Source organism: Pleurodeles waltl, chromosome 11 (genome assembly GCF_031143425.1).
Source record: "Pleurodeles waltl isolate 20211129_DDA chromosome 11, aPleWal1.hap1.20221129, whole genome shotgun sequence".
Lineage (NCBI taxonomy): Eukaryota > Metazoa > Chordata > Amphibia > Caudata > Salamandridae > Pleurodeles > Pleurodeles waltl.
In genome coordinates, this window is record NC_090450.1 from 166,810,229 (window position 1) to 166,819,480 (window position 9,252).

The following is a 9,252-nucleotide window of genomic DNA, read 5'->3' on the forward strand; positions in this document are numbered from 1 at the left end:
CCTACCCATACAAGTGAGGTACAATTTTTATCAGGAGACTTGGTGAAATGGTGGATGGAAGGAAACTCTTGGCACCGCTCAGATTCCAAAACTTTCAATCACCGAAATGTAAGGAAAAAATGACAAATTTGGAGGTTTGCAAAGGATTCTGGGTAACAGAACCTGGTAAGAACCCCAAAAGTCACCCCATCCTGGATTCCCCTAGGTGTCTAGTTTTCTAAAATGACCAGGTTTGGTAGGTTTCCCTACGTGTCGGTTAAGCTAGCAGACAAAATCCACAGCGAGGCACTTTCCAAAAAACACATCTGATTTCAACGTAAGAATTGCGTTTCCTGTCACGGGCATTAGGCCTACCCACGCAAGTGAGGTACTGTTTTTATCGGGGGATTTGGGGAACACAGAATAGAAGAACATGTGTTATTGTCGCTAGTCCTTCTCTACATTTTTTCCTTCCAAATTAGGACAGTGTGGAAAAAAGTCATCTATTTGAGAAATGCCCTGTAATTCACATGCTAGTATGGGGACCCGGAATTCAAAGATGTGCAAATAACCACTGCTTCTCAACTCCTTATCTTGTGCCCATTTTGGAAATACAAAGGTTTCCTTGATACCTCTTTTTCACTCTTTATATTTTGAGCAAATTAATTGGCGTACACCAGGTATACAACGAACACCCATTGCAAGGTGCAGCTCCTTTATTGGCTCTGGGTACCTAGGGGTCTTGATGAACCTACAAGCCTTATATATCTCACAACCACAAGAGTCCAGCAGATGTAACAGTATATTGCTTTTGAAATTCTGGCATTACAGGAAAAAGTTACAGTGTAAAACGTGTGGAGAAATGGATGTTGTTTTCACCTTAGTTTCAATATTATTTTTATTTCAGCTGTTATTTTCTGTATAAAAAAACCTTGTAGGATCTACAGAAATGACCCCTTGCTGAATTCAAAATTTAGGCCCTCATTATGAACTTGGAGGTCAAGACCGCCATACCGGCGGCAGCGGAAATTTCTGTCACCGGCATGGCGGTCTCGACCGTCACATAATGAACACAGTTGGGACCACCACATGCTACCACCGACAGACAGCCTGATGATGGCGGAATTCGTCATCCAACAGGGCCCTCTGGATGAAGATCCCTTGTTCAGCCATTCCCTGGCAGTTTCACCCGCCAGGAAAAGGCTGGTAGAAGGGGTGCTCCGGGGCCCCCATAGGGGCACCTGCACAGCCCATGCACTTGTCACGGATAGTGCAGGGGCCCCCGTGCACAGCCCCGACGCACAGGTCACTGCCCGATTTCCGGGCCGTGATATGCGTGACGTGTGCTGCTACACCCGCCGCACTGTGGCATTGACGACGGCTTCATGTGGAGCCGTCGGCAATGTCATGGCCCAGCAGTCCGCTGGGCCGGCTGACGGAAACACTGATTCCGCCCCCCAGCCCAGTGGAATGTTTGTTATGAGGCCGGCGGGGTCCCAAGGGGGCTGGCAGTCTATGTTTAGACGGCCAGTATGAACACGGCGGGGAATCCCACCATGTTCATAATGACCCCCTTAGTCTACTTTTCAGAAATGTTTAGCTGTCCGGGATCCAGCATTGGTTTCACACCTATTTCTGTCACTAACTGGAAGGAGGCTAAAAGCACACAAAAGTATGTCCCAGTAAAATGCCAACATTGTGTTGAAAAATGTGGTTTTCGATTTAAGTCTGGGAAGATGGTGATTTTAGCACCACAAACCCTTTGTTGGTGCCATTTTCAAAGAAAAACCACAAGCCTTCTTCTGATGCCCTTTTTCCCATTTGTTTTTTTAAACACATTTTTTGCTGTATTTTGGCTAGTTTCTTTGTCTCCTCTAGGGGAACCCACAAACTCTGGCTATCTCTAGAATCTCTTGGATATTACAAAAAAAGGATGCAAATTTAGCATGGGTAGCTTATGTGGACAAAAATGTATGAGGGCCTAAGGGCAAACTGCGCCAAATAACCAAAAAAAGGCCTGGCACCTGAGGGGGAAAAGGCCTGGCAGCGAAGGGGTTAATGATAATATCAACTGTCAGGGGGCCTCAACAAAGATGGAGTGTGCTTCCAGCTTACATGAAAGTCAGCCCGCCAGATTTAAATGCAACAATAAAAAAAAATCGCTCTTCAGAATATTTCATATTCCTAAGGTGCATTAATTACAAAGGAGCAAATCTGCTTGCACGCAATAATGAAAGCACACATTTTTTGCATGAGTATGTATTTATATGTTACCTTCAAAGTATGGCAGTGAAACATAAAATATTTTTATATACATGCACACAGGCATGTCCTTACCAGCACAAATTCCTAGAAAGACTATTGTTCTTCTACCTGGCAACAAATGACATTACTTACGTATGTTCTTGTACCTGACAACAAATGGCATTGCTCACGTAATGACCCCATTACAAGTGTAAAAAAAAATCCCTTCTGAGGAAATCAAAGGTCATGTAGTCCTTTCAACAATTCTGTGATTCTTAGACTACTGACGATAATTCACAACATATCAAATCAAATAACGATAGGAAAGTACTACATTGTTTTTGATGAAAACTTTATGTCTCATCCTCTTAAAATGTCATGTGGAATTGTAAACATAGCATTGTGCCATTAACCTGGTTTGGCCTGCAAACTGATGAGCATAAATAAAGCACATACTTATCCCAATAATGCATTTCCATATTGTGACAAGTTGTGGCACAGTACATAACTTCTTAGCCCTGTTGGTGCGTTGTGCCCAGAAGATTTTCTCCCCACTTTGGGTTCAGAAACCACAAACACACAGGTGAGATACCATCAATATTATCACTAATAGAGGTCAACTAGATCTTTGGATTTGGTGAAATGTGTAGTTGTCAGAATCATTCAATCACAAATCAATAACTTTATACCCTAAACAATTTAACACTAAATCAAACTCCAAATTGAATAAAGATTTCAGTTGACAGCAGCATCAAGACATTGCAGAACACAGGCTGCACATAGGACAAATCAGCAGTACATTATTAATTGGGCTTATTAGTACAGAACAACAGACATGGATAGGCCAATTAAAACTAAAACTTTATTTACCAGAAGGCAGTTCAGGATTAAAGGAATTCAGAAGAAGCAGAGAGAGCAGCTGGACATCTTCAGCACATCAGAACCGACTCAAACTCACACCAACACAAACTCTCTCCCACAAGAACTAACTCCCAGTTTCCAGAGTTCCACACTAATGTGAAATATACACAATCCATTCATTGGTTCTTCAGGTGGGCTCACTTCAGGCATCTGATTCAGTGTCCAATGGTTGTTGATGGAATCATCAAATTTGCAACTATTCTGGATTTTCTGAGTAAAAGTGCATTGTCATATCAATGATTTCACACAGTTCTAACAAAATATTACATTATCTGATTGATTGCAACATCAGGATTTTCTCTCATGGTACACTAAATGAACTAATACATTTTCATGGGAATCATGCGTTTCCTGTCTTCTTCGAAAGCTGGAACAAATAATGCAACATTGTCAGTGACAAACTTGTTCCTTGCCTTCAATACAATAGGACATTCAACATCACATCAAAAACCGAGAAGAAATAATTTAGGTCAGAGGGAACAGAATAAACAAGTGATTTTCCACTGCTGCTGCAAAATGAATCTTTCAGGGCGAGTCAAGCTAAGAAAGCCTTCTTACACATTGTTAGACCTGGCATCCTTGGTGTGGTCTCCCCTGAATGTTTTGCCTCCGCTTCCCATGTTTTGACTGTGTGCTGGACTCTGTTTTTGCTGTTTTTGATACTCTGGGCACTTTACCACTGCTGACCAGTGCTAAAGTGCAAGTGCTCCTTTGTAAATTATATGTGTAATTGGCTTTTCCATGATAGGCATATTTGAGTTATTAGTAAGTCCCTAGTAAATTGCACAAGAGGTGCCCAGGGCCTGTATATCAAATGCTACTAGTGGGCCTGCAGCACTGGTTGTGTCACCCACATGAGTAGCCCTGTAAACATGGCTTAGACCTGCCACTGCAGTGTCTATGTATGCAGCTTTAACCTCCCAATTGGAACTGGTAAGTGTACCCACTTACCAGGGCCAGGCCATCCCTTTTAATACATTTAAGGCATCCCTAAGGTAAGCCCTAGGTAGCCTCGTGGCAGGGTTTAGTGTATGTTAACAATGGGATGTGTACTGATGTGTTTTACATGTCCTGACAGTGAAATATTGCCAAATTCGGTTTTCACTGTTGCAAGACCTATCTCTCTCAAAGGTTAACATGGGGGCCCCCTTTTAATATCCTTAAAGTGCAGTTTCCCTTTGAGAGCAGATGGAGATGTGGATTTTGGGGACTCTGAACTCACAATTTAAAAATACATCTTTTAGTAAAGTTTTTTTTTTAAATTGTTTGTTTGAAAATGCCACTTTTAGAAAGTGGGCATTTTCTTGCTTAAATCATTCTGTGACTCTGCCAACTTATGTATTCCCTGTCTGGGTCAGACTAACAGTTGGGCTGTTTGTGAATGCCTTCTAGACAGTGACACAAAGGGAGCTGGGGGTAGCCTGAATATCCTGATGTGCCATCTGAGCTAGAGTGGAGGGAAGAGTGGTCACTTACACCTGAATGGGCTGTGCCTGCCCTCACACAATGCAGTTTCCAGCCTCCTGGTGTGTGTCTGGGGACAGGCCTGAGCAAGGCAGGATCTTGTGAACAACAAAGACTTTCCTTTGACATTTGCCTACTTCAAAGGCAGAAAGGGGTATAAGTATTGGACCCAAAACCCCAGATTTTTAGATCACTTCTGGAACCAAGATGAACTTCTGCCAAGGAGAAGAGCTGAAGAGGTGGAGGAGCAGTACTGCCCATTTGCCTATGACTGTGCTTTGCTGGGTTGGCCTGCAGTTGCTGCTTCTGCCTGAAAGAGGACAAAGACTGAACGTTGTGGTGTATTCCTGCTTGTAAAGGATATCCAAGGGCTTGAACTGAGCTTGCCTCCTGTTTTGAAGTCTCGGGGCCATCAAAGACTTCCTCTGCCAGCACCTGGACACTCTGCTGAGACTCCTGCACTGCCAAGTGGTGCCCTATCCAGTCCATGCACCCTTGAAAGGTGAAGTTAGTAGAACAAATACTGAAATCCACGCACAGAACGTCATGCAGGGAAATATTCAATGCACCACCTGCAACACTTCTGAAAAATGATGCGCCACCCACTTCGTGGCTAGAATCTGCGCTCCACCTGCATTGCCGCTGGGAGATCGACACATCATGGCTGGAGAAACGATGCAACATTTGTTTTTACTTTGAAAATTCATATCTTGACATGTGTATATTGGACTTTTGTCATTTTGGTCTTGTTTGATTTAGATAAATATTACCTATTTCTCTAAACTGGTGTGGTGTTCATGTTGTAGTTTTTTCACTGTATTACTGTGTGTGTTGGTACAATACTTTACACAGTGCCTTTGAGATAAGCCTGACTGCTTGTCCCACGGTACTACCAGGTCCAGTTATCCCTTATTAGTGAAATGTAGGTAGTGTTTAGAAGCCAGGCTCTCTAGGGCTAGCTGTAGCTGAGCATCCAAGGCTTATCTAGGAGACCTGCAAAGCTTTTGCAATACCACTGTAATCACACAGTACTCACACATGAAAGAGAATGTTCAGTGTTACAAAAATAAAGGTGCTTTATTTTGGTGACACAAATGCCAAAAATACCATAAAGAAAATACTCCCTTAAGAGGTAAGTAATACACACATTATATAAACTAGTATGCAGAAATAGCTGTAAAAACTGCTAGAAAATAGTGCGAATAGTGAATATCACAATAGTTAGAAATGGGCCTGGGGGGAACACAAACCATATTCCAAGAAAGTTGAATGTGAATGTCGGTTTCCCACCTAGGCAAGTGTAGTCTGCAGAGGGGTGCTGGGAATATTAGAAAAGACCAAAGGTAAGTAATAAAACCCACCCCAGAGCCCAGGAAAGCAGCAGTAAACCATTGTAACTTTCCTAAAACACACAAGAACACGAGAAAGAAGATTATACAAGAACAAGAAGAGACTGCAAGACACCAACAGTGGATTCCTGGACCTGAAGACCTGTTGAAGAAGGGGACTAAGTCCAAGAAGCACAGAAGAGTCCAGGGAGCACAGGAGCCCCTGCTAACCCGGATGAAGGTGCAAAAGAAGTACCAACTGTGAAGAACAACAGTCAGTACTGCACTCAAGAAGACAGATGCAGGTTCCTGGTTGGTAAAGAAAATGTCCCACCCCAGATGGATGATTGCAGTCTGGTTTGCATCACTGGATTCCACCAACAAGCCATGGCACACGCAAAGCTTGCGGTTAGAGGAAAATGAAACTGCCCTAGACCAGGAGGGACCTGGTGGACTCGACCCAGGAGGGGGAGCACAGAAAGCCCTCAGAAGACAAGGCAGCACGCACAGGAGTCCCACAGCAAGGGGACAAAGAAGGTACAAAAGGAGGCCCATGCAGCACTACAACAAAGGCTCCTACGCTCTGGAGAACCACACAGGAAGCTGGGCATTGCAGGACAGAGTGCTGGGGGTTGGAGCTGCAAGGTGCATGAAGAACTTTGTGGAAAGTTGCCAACAAGCCTTGGCTAATGCAAAACATGCAGTGATGGGGATATTGTCTTACGTGGGAAGGCAAGCCCTTACCTCCACCAAAGTTTGACAGTAGGACGTCAGGACCATCGGGACCACTTCAGTTCACCACCCATGAGGCAGGATCCACACAGGTCATCAGGAGAGGGGACCCATGCTGCTGGTCATCATTGCAGAGAGGTGCCTGACTAAGCAGGGGAGCGACTCCTTCACTCCAAGGGAGATCCCTTTGTTCTTCTCATGCAGGCTGAAGACAAACTGTCCTCTGAGGATGCAGGGCCAGGAAATAGTTGCAGTTGCTGGCAGGAGCTGAAGATACAGAGTTGCAGAAGTCGTCTTGTCTTTTTTGTTGCAGTGTGTAGAGTTCCTGGAGGGTCCAGCTGCAGTTTCTTCAGTGACAAGATGAAGTAAAGGATGCAGAGGTGCTGGAGTCCTGCTGAAATCTTGCAATTCGAATCTAAAGAACCACCCAAGAGAGAGAACCTAAATAGCCCTGAAAGGGGGATTGGTCAGCTATACAGGTAAGCACCTATCAGGGGAAGGCTCGGATGTCAACTGCTGGCACTGGCCACTCAGATTCTCCCTACTTGGAATCCAAAATGGCAAAACCCAGGAACCCTCTGGAGGAGCTCTGAGCACCACCCCTGGGGGGGGGGGGCAACGGACAGGAGAGTGGTCACTCCCCTTTCCTTCTTTCTTTCGTCCAGTTTCACGCCAGAGCAGGGACTCGGGGTCCCTGAACCGGTGTAGGCTGGATTATGCAAGGAGGGCACCAAATGTGCCCTTCAAAGCATTTCCAGTGGCTTGGGGAGGCTACTCCTCCCAAGCCTGTAAATACCTATTTCCAAAGGGAGAGGGTGTAACACCCCTCTCCCAAAGGAAATCCTTTGTTCTGCCTTCCTGGGCTTGAGCTGCTTAAGCACCAGGAGGGCAGAAACCTGTCTGGAGGTGGCAGCAGCTGAGGCTGCATGGAAAACCTCAGAAGGCTGGCATGGTAATGCTGAGGGTCTTCTAAGGAGCCCCCAGAGTGCATGGGATCATACAACCATTACTTGCAAAAGCAATGGGTGTGATTCCAACATGTTTGATACCAAACCAGCCTATGTTTGGAGTTACCATTATGTAGATGTCCAGGTGTAAAATGGTGTCCTCGTACTCACGAAGTCTGGGAAAATGGTGCTTGAGGTAGTGGGGGCACCTCTGCTAGTGTAGGGGTGCCCTCACACACAGGTACTCTGCACCCTGCCCTCAGGGCTGGAGGGCCTGCTATAGGGATGACTTATAAGTGACCTGGTGCAGTGTAATTGGCAGTGAAAGGGTGCATGCACCTTTTCACACAGGCTGCAATGGCAGTCCTGTAGAAGCCTTTGCATGGGTTCCCTATGGGTGGCAAAAGAAATGCTGCAGCCCATAGGGATCCCGGGAACCCCAATGCCCTGGGTACCTAAGTACCATATACTAGGGACTTAAAAGGGGGCACCAGTATGCCAATTAAGGGTGAAATATTGGATTACCAGTATCTTACAACCATAACTTAAGGGAGAGAGCATAACTACTGGGGTACTGATTAGCAGGATCCCAGTAGACACAGTCAAACACACAGACAAACAGAGCAAAGGTGGGGGCAACCATGCTAAAAAGAAGCTACTTTCCTACAATTTGAAACTAGTAATCCTACACCTTTGTCAATCTAAACTAGAGGACACACTCTATTAGTACATCCTACAGCCTACAGACAAATCACATTGTATTAAGAAATCAATTCATCACACCTTGGAGGGGGTCATCGCTCACAGGAAATTGTGAAGTTCTTACGGCCGTGCGCTGCAAAATGTAATTGCTTGATCCACCTTGCTTTTGCTTGCCTTAAAGCCAGTTTTCTATCACTTCTGTGTGGATGAATCTCAATATGATCAATTCCATTAAGGCGGAAGTAACCTTCCTTTCCCCTAAATGGGCAGTAAACTACAACTAAGGGATATACCTTGTCCTTATGTCAACAGGCTCTGACATGTTCCTGTATTCTTAGTTTAAGCTCCGTCTTAGTACTTCCCACTTAGATCACATTTGTTTACATACACTACACATGTACTCAAACAGCTGATAAAGAAATTGATTTTGTTACTCACTTGTGTGTTAAAGGAGAACTCTTGTCTTGTTCATTCCCAGCTTACACATTGAACATGAGCCACAGGTTAAAAAAAAAATGTGGTTGCCTTAGCTAATTTTCATTGCTTGAAATGTAGAGAGTACAACTGAGACTGATAAGTAGTGATTGCTCAGGAGGAGTAACCTCAAAATACCTATGTTTTGGAATATCAGCTCTTATTAAAATTAACCGATGAATGGAGTGGCCAAATGAGGGGAGTTAGGCAGGGGACAGGACTGTAAGGAGGAGGTCGATCTGGAATGAAATAAGCAAGAAGTGAAGCTAGGCCCTGAATTGGCACATAACAAGAAATGGGCTCTTTGATGAAGGCCTCACCTTTGGTATTTTTGAGAAGTCTTTTAATGCTGGCTCTTCAGATTATTGTTAATTATTTGACCTATTAAATATAAGCATATATCTGTCTAGAGGAATTTAAGATCACAATACAGCCCACGGCCAGCCATAGTGGGCTATAAT